The sequence below is a fragment of the Mesoplodon bidens genome (assembly GCF_964165515.1).
Source record: "Mesoplodon bidens genome assembly, chromosome: 13".
NCBI lineage: Eukaryota > Metazoa > Chordata > Mammalia > Artiodactyla > Ziphiidae > Mesoplodon > Mesoplodon bidens.
The window spans coordinates 21370576-21382844 of record NC_138169.1 but is presented as its reverse complement, the minus strand read 5'-3'; the positions used below and the strand labels follow the sequence as shown (position 1 = coordinate 21382844).

Below are 12269 nucleotides of genomic sequence, written 5' to 3'. Positions count from 1 at the left end.
ACTTTACAGGCACCCCGCGGAGCCCCCTAGGCGGAACCTTCTCGAATCCCACTTGTTGACGGCGGCCTTGTAGCAGGATTTAATGGTGGAATAATATTTACACAGCAAACTCCTCTGGAGGTGTCCTAAACATCGTAAAAGGGATTTTCGGAGCTTAATGAGCGTTAGTGAAGTCAAGACAGGATAATGTGGCAACTGGTGACTCTAATCTGATCTGGCACCTTCTACAGCAGTAAGACTTAGTGGGCGGGACCATTTGGAGAGCTGGCGAAAGTCGCTTTTCCCCTCTGCTTCCCCTCCTCTCCCCCTGAAATCTGTAATACAGTTAGCAGCACGTGGCCTGCGGTGGCCGCATCTCAGCTGCTGTAGGTGCCAGCAAAGCCCAGGCTTAGGCTCATGGGTCCATCGAGGGACTTTTTAACAGGTGAGTGTTAGGGAAGGAGTGAGCAGTGGGGGAGATAGACCTCATCACGTTTTCTTTCTTTTATCTGAAGGCAGCACAAAACTTCTAAGCATTAAACAAAACAAAACAAACCTTGGATTTTAAAATACCGATAACAGATTCAGTTTCATGCCTGTGGGTCAGAAAGGCCACAGCCACAATCCATTCCTACATCTGAACCAGCAGAACCGCTCCTGGGAAGGTGAGCAAGGCATCAGATACACAGGCTCTAGAGTTGTCGCTTCAAATCCCGGCTCTGCCATCTCCTGGCTGAGTCACTTCCCTCTCCACACCTCAGTTCTGTCATCTGTAAAATGGGAATGATGGGCTGTACCTATCATGGGGCAAGAATGTGAGTCAAATACATAGAAAGCCTAGCACTGGAGCTTACATGGAGTAAAGAGCTCATAAAGATGAGTTTAAAAAAGTCTTTTCTGACCTCAGTTTTCTCATCTGTAAAATGGGACTGCTGTTACTTCTAAGAATCAAATGAGATAAACTGGCACAGTCTAGCTTGGATTCAGATCTAAGAGTCCAGCTGCCAAAGCCAATTCCTGTTACGTCCTTTGCCTTCAGTTCACTGTGACTGACTGGCATCCGAGAGGCTGCCATAGGGAACAAAGTCCCCCAGAACTGAGAATTCATTCCTTCACTTCCCCATAACCACAGTCAGATCCTGAGCTGTGCATCTTGTTGATACAGGAAGGGAATCTGTGCAGAAGCAATGGCAGACTGTGTTGTCTAGGACTTGAGAACCAGGGAGATCCTTCAGAGGTCTCTAGCTGGGTTGCTCTGGTTACTGGGAGTTAAGCAGTTGCTTGGTGTTGTGAATCTGGGGGTCTGAGCTGAAGGCAGTAGACAGCTCTGACCAGTGCAGTTCTGCATTGGAGGGGCCTTGTGAGCTCCAGGCTGACCCCTTGGACCCCCTGGGGAGTCCTCTAGGCCTATCCTGTGGCGACTAAGCCTGGTTTTGAATCTTCCCCTCATTAGCTGTGTTCCTTTGGGAAATCGACTTACCCTCTCTGACCTTCAGTCTCCTCATCCACAAGAAGGGAAAAGGAAAGTTATCTCATAGGGTTCCTGTGAGGTTTGAATGTGATGGTGTGTATAGAGATCCTGGCCTAAAGTATTCTTCACATCAAGGACTCATGACCCCCACTATCCTCAAACCTATGAGCTTAGAGCCTGAGATTTATAAGAAAGAGCCAGATGTCCATTTACTACTCTCAATTTAGAAAATCCCAGAGAAGGCCTCTGATTGGCCTGTCCCTGTCATGCAACTATCCTTTAGCTTACAGGCAGACCTCAAGAGATATTGCAGGTTCGGTTCCAGACCACCATAATAAAAGCGAGTATCACAATAAAGTAAGTCACATATATTTTTTTGGTTTCCCAGTGCATATAAAAGTTACGTTTACACTATACTGTGGTCTGTTAAGGATGCAATAGCATTGTGTCTAAAAAATAATGTATATACCTTAATTTTAAAATACTTTATTGCTAAGAAATGCTAATTATCATCTGACAACACAGGAACAGCCACAAACCTTCAATTTGAAAAAAACGGAGTATCTGTGAAGTTCAGTAAAGTGAAGCACAATAAATAGAGATATGCCTGTAATTGCTGCATCCAAAGGGCTGGCTGTGGTTACATTATAAGGGTTTTTATCTTAAGATAGGAAGAGTGGGTGCATTTTCTGGAAGGAGAGAAATAATAGTCACTAAAGACCATTTCAGTGGCTCTGTGACTATGGTTAAATTTCTAAACATTTCTGAGTTTGGTTTGAGGTCTGTAAAATGGTTGAAAAGATGTCTACTTTCTGTTGAGTTGTTTTGAAGATGAAGCAGAAGAAACCACTTGGCACAATGCCTGGCACATGGTCCAGCTCAATAAGTGTTTGCTGAATCCGTATCAAGCCTGTCTTGATTGTTGGTACTATTAGTCCCAAGGCATCTTTAATGATTAGTAATCATATAAGAATAAGGAATAATTTGCTCAGTCATCAGTTATCCTTTTCCAGGTGTTCAGAGACAGAAAAATGCAAGTAGGAGATGAGTTTATATGTACGCTTTAAGTTTCTAAGATTAATTTATTTTTCATATCATTGGTCTAAAAAAATCAAATGGGAGTGGTGAAGCTGATGGATTTTGTATTAAACTTAGATGGGTCCACCTTTTTCACTAACATTTTACTATAAAAAGTTTCAAAGACAGAAAAATTGAAAGAAGTTTATAGCAAACTTCCCATGAAAGTTTATTAAAAGTCTGGAACTTTTTATAAAGTTTATATCCTCCACCTAGATCCCACCATTAGCATTTACATACTCACTTTATCGTGTTTATCCATCTATCTAACCCTCTATCCATCCATTAATTCATCTTATCTTTTATGCATTTCAAGCAAACATTTCAGCAATGCAATATCAATATGTGTTTACAGTTTTTATGTAAAAAAGTATATGAATGTATTGAAATGCATAAATCGTAAGTGGGGCTGACACTGAATTTTGTCAAATGCAAAAAACTGTGTGACCCAAACCTCTCACCCCTCCCCAGAAAGTTCCCACAGCCCCTTCCCAGTCAATCCTTACCTTAACCCCCAGAGGCAAGCACTGTTCTTATTATTTCCCACCATCCATTAGTTTTGTTTTTTCTAGAACTTTATATAAGCGCATACAATTTGTACTCTTTTCTGTCTGTTTTCTTTCATTGAACATGAAGTTTTGGAGACTGACTCATACCATTATATATATCAGTAGTTTGTTCTTTTTACTCTTGTGTAGGACTCTACGGTGTGAACATACCACAATTCATTTGTTTGTTCTCCTGTTGATGGTCATTGGGCCAGATCTAGTTTTGCTTTAAATAAAACTCCTATGAACATTCTTATACAAATCTTTTTGTGAACTTGTTTCATTTCTCTTTGTAAATATTGAGTTGAATTTCTGAGTTATAAGGTAGGGAGGGGTATGCTGAGTTTTATAAGAAACTTTATAAGCTTTTTCCTAAAGTGGTTATACCATTTTACAGTCCCATCAGCCATGTATAAGAGTTCCAGTTGCTCTTCAACCTCATCAACATTTGTTGTTGTCAGTATTTTTAATCTTAGCCAACTTGTGAGTGTGCAGTAGTATCTCACTGTGTGTACAGGCCATTTTTTTTCTTAACCAGAGCCAAGTTCTCATCCATTTCATAAAATGCCTGAAGTGGAAGGGCCCTTATTTTACAGATAGGAAAACTGAGGTCTAGAGGGGAAAGAGATTGGGCCAGTATTTCCCAGTTGTGTTAAAGGTAAAGCTAGACTAATAATTCAGGCTTCTGACAACTGATCCGGGGCTCACAATAAGAATATGTCATTAAGTTGAGCACCTACTATGTGCCAGGCACTGTAGCAGACTCCCTCCTATTTACTATTTAAATTATTTCATTCAGTCATTCATCTAGTCATTCAACAGACACCTTCTAAGCTGTTCCCTGGGCTCTGCAGGTGCAGAAACAAACAATGGAACCATTCTGGCCTCCTCCAAGGAGCTTACATTTGAGTACATGAGAATCTTTAATCCTTAATCAAAGCAGTATTTTTTGCCACTTTAGACATAGTAAGACCTACATGCATTAATGCATCAAACGTGCCTTCTTCAGTGTAAAGGGAGCTGCTTTAAGTACTTTGGGAATCTTGATTACTAGTGCAAAGAGGGTCCTAACTCCAGAAAATATGTATTTTTACTCCTGTCCATCTTGTTTCCAAACTTGGGCCACTGCACAGCACCTTTTCGCCTGGAAGGGTTCTGCTGAGTGTCCCCTGAGGAAAGTTAGATGTCCAAGGCCCAGTTCTCCACCTGATGGGAAGAAAATCCTCACAGAGAGAGTGGGATCTTTTCTCAACCTTACTTACTCACAGAAAGCCTCTGGGGTCCAGTGAAACCTGTTTGTTTTTTTCCTAAAGTCAACTGGGAGTGGATTTTTAGTCTAAGGAAGAGCACCATACAATTTTAAAAGGAGAAGAGACCTTAGATATTGTGGCATCTAGGTAGGCCTGGCCCTGCCACTCGCCCCCTCAACTACTTACTCAGCCCGTCTCTGAGTAACAACTCTGAGCCCTTATATAAACTCATTCTTAGTCCAGAGCTTTGTTCAAGGTTTTTCTCTGCTAGGAGCATTCTGTCCCCTCCCCACCCCACCATCCCCTTTTGCCTGAAAAGTTCTTATATGTTCCTCAGATCGCAGTTTAAATGTCACCTCCTTCAGGCAGCCTTCCTTGATTACCACCCCCCAAGCTGGGTCAGGTGGCTTTCTTGGGTTCCCACTGCTCCTTCTGCTTCCCCTAACAGCACTAATCACTGTGCTGTACAAAAGTCTGTTCAGTTCTCTCTCCCCAAGGAGAGCAAGCACTGTGCCTGATTTCTTTACCATGAATTCTTGGTGCAAACACAGGGCCTGGCACATAGTAGGTGGTCAAAAAATGTTGATTGAATTATGACTGAACCCAGTGGCTTCCACACCCTCTCAGTCTCCTCTCAGATCCAGCTTCTTTGCACACAAGTCAACTTAACAGCAGCTGACGCATCCTGACAGGTATCTGGCTCCCTTCTCATGACCGTCCCCCTCCTGACTCATTTCCCTGTTAAGCAAGTAAGACCCCAGAGGGCCCAGATCAACACTGTCAACTTCCTGAGGCTGCACCATTTTAAGAAAAGTGATGGGGGAGCTTGTTTCTGGAGCCTCCTGCCGTGACCCCCATAAGATAGAAATACAGGGATAATAGAGTACATGCCAGCAGCTTCTACTGCAATGTCATAGCAAGGATCCCAGGTGAAATGCATAGGAGATGTAATTACAGGTGAGGAGGATTATGAGCGGATAGGAGCCACAAGCCAGTTCCCCTCCCCCTCGCTCCCTACCCCAGCTGCCCTCCAGGTCCTCAGCAAGCTGGTCAGGTACCTGGTTCTGTAATGAGTTTAAGGGTAAAAGACGGATGGGGCTCAGTTACTGGAGAAACTATGGCCCACATTCTCTATTAGGGAGAGCACATTTCAACTGGGCCACGTTCTCCAGAGAATATTTTCTGGCGGGAAAGCCCTTCTGCTTCTACTTGCTCATTACAGTCCCTCTGTGACTTCGTAAATTGTACAAATGAGGAAAATGAGGTTTGAGACCCAGAGTAGGTGTCCCTGAAGTCAAAAACAGCATACCAGGGCTTCCCTGGTGGCACAGTGGTTGAGAGTCCGCCTGCCGATGCGGGGGACACGGGTTCGTGCCCCGGTCCGGGAAGATCCCACATGCCGCGGAGCGGCTGGGCCCGTGAGCCACGGCCGCTGGGCCTGCGCGTCTGGAGCCTGTGCTCCGTGGCGGGAGAGGTCACGGCGGTGAGAGGCCCGCGTACCGCAAAAAAAAAAAAAAAAAAAAAAAAAAAAAAACAGCATACCAGTTTAGGTTCTATGCAGGAAACAAGATCCAGTCTAGGTATTTTAAGCAGGATGGGATTTAATACAGGGATTTAAGTGCATACAGAACTACTGGAAGGAGCAAGTTCTAGGTTAAGCTTCTTGGAATAACTCCCAGAAAATACAGAACAGAGGCACCTGGACAGCCACTGCTAGAGTTATGCTGGAAGCAAGGAGCTGCGGCACATCCAACACCACTGCCTCTAGAGACCCAGGATGAGGGACCAAGACACACGGTCTCTGCTGCAGGAGAGTCTTGCATTCGCGTGACTAGACTTTCCAACAGCTGTGGCCTCGAGCCATCAGAGTGTGGCTTCACATCAGCTTCCCAAATGTCACATCAGTGCCTCTCATTGGTAGGGATGAATCTGCATCCAGAATTCTAGCTGCAAGGGAGTCTAGAAAGACCAGTGTTGCCTTTCCTTCCTCTCCAAGCTGCAGGAGGTAGAATGGAATTTCAGGGAAGCCGCCCAGAGTACCTGACACATAGACAGGAAACCTGGAACTAAGTCCCAGCTCTGCCACCTTCTAACTGTGTGTCCCTTATTGTCACTATGACATGGTAATATGGACAGCCACCTTATAGGGGTTCTGAGAAGGCTAAATAAGATGACGTGTGTACAACTCTCAGTGCAGAGCCTGAAATATCTTAAGTTCTCAACAAAGGATAGGCAGTGAGACTTTTATCATTACTGTTTTAGAAAAGAATAGTCCTTCCCCCACCAAAAAAAAAAAAAAAAAATCAGGTTATACAACCATGCATAATAACTTCATACTACTTCTGGGAGCAAGAAATCCATGGAGAAATATAATTTGGATGCAGAATTCTTGACTTTCCAGGTCTTTTTTGGTTTGTTTTTTTACCTTTTTGAGAACATTGGAAAAGCATACTTTTGGGGGGAAAGCCTATGACATGGTTAATCGCCCTCTGTAGGTCAGCCCAGGGAGGGGGACAAAATATCTGGGGAAGAAAGAGGTTATCAGTACTAGTTCTCCCAGAAACAGATGAAGGCCCCACTTTGTGACCACAGACAAGGCAAGGGAGAAGGCAGAACAGCTTCATCTCCAGCCTGTGTTTTGGGAGAATGAAGAAGTGTAAGTTTGTCCCTAGGGAGGGGGCTGGGTCAGCAGAAAGAGGAGAGAAATCAGAGTCAGGCAACCCTGTGGGCCCCGCCCAACACTGATTCCTCTGAGCCGCGTGACCCTGGGCAAGTCACATTCCCTCTTGGATCCTCCACTTTCTCATCTGCAAAATGGGGGCCATCCCTTTCACCTGCTGGATTGCTATGAAGACAAGAAGCCAGGTCAAACATTTGATGTTCTGTTCGCCAGTCACTACCCACAGGCCACATCTTCCTGCCAAAGATCGGCAGGATTTGTGAGCTCAGGCCAAGGATGAGGGTGTGGGGGTAGCCAGCCTGGTAGAAAGAAGTCTGCTCTGGGCGTCTCTGCCTCACTGAAGCTGGACCCTACACCTGCAGCAGCCAAAGCATCTTTTGTAAAGAAGCCAACATTTCTTTCTCCCATCAGTGGTGGTGGAGGGAGAAGAACAGAAACTCTCACCAGCCAGGAAAGGCAGCAAGACATACTTTCCTACCGTGGTTTCACAGGGTCAGGTATCAAAGTATCTGCTTGCAGGTAACCAGCACCATCAGAGAGTGAAGCCAATATAGGGAAGAGAAAAGCCACGCACGGAAGTGGCTGGGTCTGAATCAGAAGGTGCCTTCCCCAGCCCTGCCACTCCGGACGCAAGCTGTCAGCTCCCAAGATGAAGGTCCCCACCCTGCTTCAGTGGCTGAAGTCATTAAGGAGCATCCGGGGCCCATCTTTGGCAGGAACGATAGCTGGACACCGATTTGGGCGCCTGAGGATGGTGGCCCGAGAGGACCCCCAGGACACAGTGGGGAGGCCTGATCAGCCCACCTGGCAGCCGGACCCAGACCTGGCTGTCTGTACCCAGACCTGGGTGTCGGTACCATATTGCTCACCGTCTGGCAAATCGACAGATTTTCACAAACCAGATTCCTCTTCCCATGCCTGGGCCCTTCCTGTCCAACTGTTCCAGCATCTGTTTCTCTTAAAATGTATTTATTACACCGAGAAGAATAATAAAGGGGCTGGGTCTGAGGCCTCGGAGGCTGTGGCAGTGGCTTCCTCACAGGGCCTCCTTTGGAAGAGATTACATTGGGAGAAATGGTGCAGTGCTCAGCCTGGCGACAGCCTGCCTTGGTCACTGGAGTTTGGAGTCACTGGACATTGGCCCAGAGTACGAGGCTGAAGGGGAAAGGCCACGATGGTAGTTGGGGGCTTGGACCGGAGTCTATTTGTAAGTAGTGTGGCCTCAGGCAACTTCCTGAACTTCTCAGAGCCTCGGTATCTTCCTCTGTGAAATGGGGGTAGAGCTACAAGATCTCCAAGGTGATTTATTTCTTGTTTGGCCTCTGAGTGCTTCAAAAAGCTCCTGCTTATGGAACTCAGTCTTACTTGGACACCTGAGAATATGCATTTCTCCGTGTATTCATTCATTCATCCATTCATTTGTTCATCAGACTGTTCAACGAACAAGCTATCTTCAAGACACTGGTGATATGATGGTGCTTAAAAAAAATGACCAAAGCCTGTTTCTTGCCACTCAGATAATTCAAGTACATCTGCAAATAGTCATGGCAACTAGGATTCCTGGGGCTGTTTACCGTGTGCCAGCCATGGCGCTCAGCACTTTACAAACATCGCAGCAGCCCTGTGAGGTTTATCTCTGTCTCTCTAGGGGAGATGGGGGAAACTGAGGCTCAGGAAGGTGGAGCAACTTGTCCAAGGTCACACAGCGAATACACTGACAGCAAGCACGTTCGCACAAGGATTTCACTATAGGCTGACACCTTGGGTTCTCATTTAAATGCCTCGGCAGCTACAGAGGTTGGTCACTGCCCCAGTTCTATCTGATTTCTACAGCAGCCCTATGGCGTGGCTGGAGAGGAAGGTGGGTCCCACATTATGACGAGGCCCAGGGGCGGAAAGTGGTTTCTCCAAGGTGACAAAGCAAGTCGATGGCAGCCCCACCTGTAAACATAATAAAACAGAAACCAAACAACGAACCGAAGCCTTCTACCACTCACCCATTGGTTCTCTTACTTAGTAGATACCAGATATAGTTGGTTCCACGATGCACTTACTTAGATTCTACTGTCTTTGAATCAGGATTCATCTTACAATGAATGGTGTGCCATATTCTAATTAGTAGCTTGTTTTTCTTAGCAAGACATCAAATAATAGTGCATATTACAATCAATGGCATATTTAAGGGAATGAAATATGGTGTTTCCTGAGCACCTAGTATGTATAAGAAGTGTGCTGGGCATTCTTCCCCCTTGTCCTCCTCACTGAGGGAAGAGGCCCCAGGCAAGCTGAGATCCTTAGGGGTTCTTGGGAACATAGATTTTAAGTGCCAGTGTTTGGTTCCATTCACCATGTCCCGACCCTCCAACTCTGTCCACAGAATGGGGTTTGCAGACAGATCCCACTTTGAGAGGTGATGGTGGAGGTGGCAATAACCATCTCCAGACACTCAAGAGCCCTCACTGAGGGGTCTCTGAACCTCAGTCCAGGCACTGGGCCCTCAGTCTCCACTCAGACACCTTCCCAAGCCTCCCAGGTCCACGCAGACTCAGCGGGGTTGCCAGCAATCTCCCCCAGTAGCGCAGAGATGGTGATCCTAGCACTGCCCCTAGGAGCTTTGGGAATAACTGAGGTGGAATGATTTTGCCAGCTAGGCCACCGCTGCTGATTCCTGAGAGACAGAGGAGGGAGGAGGGCAGGAGGAGCAAGTGACTGCGGCCAAAACACAGTGACCGGCTCGTTTGCTCTGGGCAGGCACCAAGCTGGGAGCGGAGCAGTGGCACTGGAAACTGATTGCCCCTGGTAGGAAAATCGACACTCCCCACCCCCTCCCCACTGCCAGGACTTGGGGGAGGGGGGCGACATGGAAACTTAAGTCACAGCACCAAGGTATCTAAATATTTGGAGTACATGTGGGTAATTTACCCCTTCTTGACAGTCTGTCCCTTAGACAAATGGAGTGGGTAGACATCTTGGGAGAGAGGGAAACCCAGGGAGGCACATAGTAGGTGATCCATATATGGACACATACTTTGGGAAGCAGGCAGAATCACAGGGTAGAGCCAGGAACTGGAAGGGAACTTAGAGGCCGAGTCCATCATATTCTTCCTTTTACAGATGATAGTGAATCATCATAGTCACACAGCAAGTTCCATCACTGGCAAGGTGGGCATGCAATGTCTCCCTTCTCTTAGTATAGTGTTTTCAAGCCCACAGCATCAGAAAACACACACACACACACACACACACACACACACACAGTGGCTTTCCCATCACAGAAGCATTTCAAGTAAGGGATTGACAAGTGAAAAATTTCCAAAGATCTTTTATACTTACATTCACCACAGTGTACCATAGAGGAGTAGAACCTCAGAGAAAATAAAAGCTGTCATTGACTATAATCAATCAACTCTGGTTTAAATGAAGTAACATGTTTCTTTATTGCAGGACTTATCAGAGCATTTAAAATGATGTTGCATATTCCCAAGCAATAAGTGGGGATATGGATGAAAGGAGGCTCCAAATAAATGGATTTGAGCACCCAGGATGTTATTTTCACTCCATTATGAATTTTCCTAAAATCATTTTTAAATCTTGATTTGTAATGCTAGGATGACAAAGAATAAAACTAAATAAAAAAACATAGCATATATTTATCCATCCATTCATCAAGCCAATCACCTATCCATCCATCCATCAATGCACATCCACTAATTAATCAATTAATCCACCCACTCATCCATACATCTGTCCACCCACTCATCTAACTATCTGCCTTTCCAGCCATACTTCTATCCAACCATCCATCCATCCATCCATCCTCCAAGTAGTCACTGATCACCTACTATGTGCCATGTACTGTACTAATACCAGCAGCTTGCCGTGGGAAAGGGGTACAGATATGAAATAGATACACTTCTTGCTAATGAAGGTACTTAGAGTTTGTGAAGAAGAGGCAAGGAGCAAACAGACCCAGCATGTGCTAACCTAACCCACTGTGTGAATTGGCTCAGTTGGTCCTGACACAACCCTGGGAGCTAGGAGTTCTTACTCTCCCCATTTTACACCAAGGAACTGAGACTCAGAAGAGAAACAACTCACCAAAGGGCTCTGGCTACTGAAAGGTAGAATCAGGACACAGACTGTTCTTCCCACCCATGTGCTCCCACTCGGCTTATGTTTAAAGAGGGGGCAAGATAGTTCAGTGCACATTCCGTCTAGTTTCACGGTTTTGTCTACATGTTCAATAAGCACTTATTGTGTGCCTACTGTGTGTGAGGTGCTCTGAGTGCTGGGGCTACGGCAGTGAGCCTGACCGAGTTTCTGCTCTCAGGGGCTTGCTTGGAGGACACACTTCATAGTGGGTGACACGGGTTATGCTGGGGTGGGGAGACGGGGAGGTGAATCCCCAGCCAGCCCTGAGTCCTCCTTGTCAGCTGCAGCGGCACCTTGCTGAGGCCTTCTCTCTCTGCCTTGGGGTCTCAGGGCTGATGCTGAGCTCCAGGAACAGCTGCCTGGGAATCAGCCCCACCAGCGAGACCATGCCAAGGCCTCTTCTGAGGGCATGAAGGAACTTTCCATCATGAGCTAAGGCAGCAGTATCCACATAGAAATGATGAGGCCGCCATCCTAACACTAAGTCAATTACCCTCTCTTTAATTTGCAGCGGCCGGGACCACATTGGAGCCATGATGTCACCGGCACAAACAGCCCCGTGGCATTCTCCATTTATGAGCTGGTCCAGGCCACCCACGGTATCGTCAGTTGACCCAGCTCAGGTCCCATCCCTGGGTTTCAGGGAGAGGCCCGAGGTCTTCCTTGGGCTGACTTTCCTGCTGTTTAGCTCAGAGACGTGCTGAAGATCAGAGTGTGCCCAGCAAGGCTGCTCTGGGGAGGCTCATCTGGACCCATCTGAACTGCCGCCAGGTGGCTAAGTGGGAGAAACCTGAAGCCAGCCTGCCTGGGTTCACAGCACAGTTTTGCTGCTCCCTAGTTGTGTGACTTGGGCTAGACACCTCCCTCTCTGAGCCCCTGTTTTCTTGTCTGTAAAATGAGAATAATAATAGTAATAATAACAGTACCTAATTCATAGAATGAGTGCACGTGTTAATAAACGTCTACTTGTAGAAAGTGCTGAGTGCCCTGTCTGGCACACACAGGCATTAAATGCAGACCAGTTAATGTATTATTCCTGTAGCCTGTTTTAGGTGGGTGGGAGGTGGATGTTTCTTCAACAGGAAGGCAGCAGAGTGCAATGGTTGGGAGTC

The 12269-nt window shown here is 46.3% G+C and overlaps 1 protein-coding gene across 10 annotated transcripts in view; it reads right to left on the bottom strand.

The window, feature by feature from the left end:
- LOC308626584 (uncharacterized protein) overlaps positions 1–12269 on the bottom strand; it is a 372052-nt gene that overhangs the window by 82099 nt on the left and 277684 nt on the right. The window lies entirely within an intron of this gene.